Source organism: Arachis ipaensis, chromosome B01 (genome assembly GCF_000816755.2).
Source record: "Arachis ipaensis cultivar K30076 chromosome B01, Araip1.1, whole genome shotgun sequence".
In the NCBI taxonomy this organism is placed as follows: domain Eukaryota; kingdom Viridiplantae; phylum Streptophyta; class Magnoliopsida; order Fabales; family Fabaceae; genus Arachis; species Arachis ipaensis.
In genome coordinates this window covers 113,597,650-113,599,332 of record NC_029785.2, presented here as the reverse complement: position 1 = coordinate 113,599,332, position 1,683 = coordinate 113,597,650, and positions in this window count along the sequence as shown.

The following is a 1,683-nucleotide window of genomic DNA, read 5'->3' as shown; positions in this document are numbered from 1 at the left end:
AGAAATGGAGGTCTGTAGCCTAAAGCCTGAAACTTCCTGCTATGAGAGATGATCTTCTTGCAGTCGGTGGCGGTTGGCTTTTCATCTGTGAGCTCCCAGGGCACCTCAACCCGGCGGCCTAGCTGAGTGATCAAGTATGGGAAAGGGAGGGTGCCTCTGACATGGACTTTGGCCATGTAGTACCTGATGAAGCAGATGAGAGTGATCATGGCTGCTGACACCTCTGTCTCATGAGTGCTCGGCATCACGTAGTTACTTAGGATCTTTCGCCAAAGCCGAGCCTCATCGTTCAGGTAGATAATCTTTATTCCTTTTGGGGCCACTGTGGACTTGCCCATGACTCATGGGACAGTGAAATCAATAGCTATTCTCTACTTCACTGCGTCCCAGTCAAATCGCATGAATCTCATATCCTCTTCAGCTTTTTGGTAACTGTTCTGAGGGTTACCTGAAACTGGAGGTCGATCTTGGTTGAGATCCTCTGTACGGATCGGTACCGACGTGTCCGGCTGGTGGGAGACGGCCGGAGCTGTCGTGTCCGACTTGTTGATCTGGCTACACTGCTGATCCTTCGTCACTGGAGGGTGGGGGGTACCTGCAAGAGACTCCGATGCTTAAGTTAGCATGGGTATTAAACAGGTTTTTAGTAGAATCAGAGTATGAGTTATACCTGGGTGCTCCAATGTATTTATAGTAGTTGTAGAGTGACCTTTCTAGATAAGATAAGTTAGTTATCTTATCTTATCTTTATCTTTGAGTTGAGGTCAACTTATTGATGAGCGGATAATTTATACGCTTTTTGGCATTATTTCTAGTATGTTTTTAGTAGGATCTACTTACTTTTAGGGATGTTTTCATTAGTTTTTATGTTAAATTCACATTTCTGGACTTTACTATGAGTTTGTGTGTTTTTCTGTGATTTCAGGTATTTTCTGGCTGAAATTGAGGGACTTGAGCAGAAATCAGATTCAGAGGTTGAAGAAGGACTGCTGATGCTGTTGGATTCTGAACTCCCTGCACTCAAAGTGAATTTTCTGGAGCTACAGAACTCGAAATGGCGTGCTTCCAATTGCGTTGGAAAGTAGACATCCAGGGCTTTCCAGAAATATATAATAGTCCATACTTTGGCCAAGAATAGACGACGTAAACTGGCGTTCAACGCCAACTTTCTACCCAAATCTGGCATCCAGCGCCAGAAAAGGAGCCAAAACCAGAGTTGAATACCCAAACTGGCACAAAAACTGGCGTTCAACTCCAAGAAGGACCTCTACACGTGCAACACTCAAGCCCAGCCCAAGCACACACCAAGTGGGCCCCGGAAGTGGATTTATGCATCAATTACTTACTCATGTAAACCCTAGTGACTAGTTTATTATAAATAGGACCTTTTACTATTGTATTAGGCATCTTTGATCAGTTGTATGCTATCTTAGATCACATTTAGGGGGCTGGCCATCTCGGCCATGCCTGGACCTTCACTTATGTATTTTCAACGGTAGAGTTTCTACACTCCATAGATTAAGGTGTGGAGCTCTGCTGTTCCTCAAAGATTAATGCAAAGTACTACTGTTTTCTATTCAATTCATCTTATTTCGCTTCTAAGATATTCATTAGTACTTCAATCTGAATGTGATGAACGTGACAATCATCATCATTCCCTATGAACGCGTGCCTGACAACCAC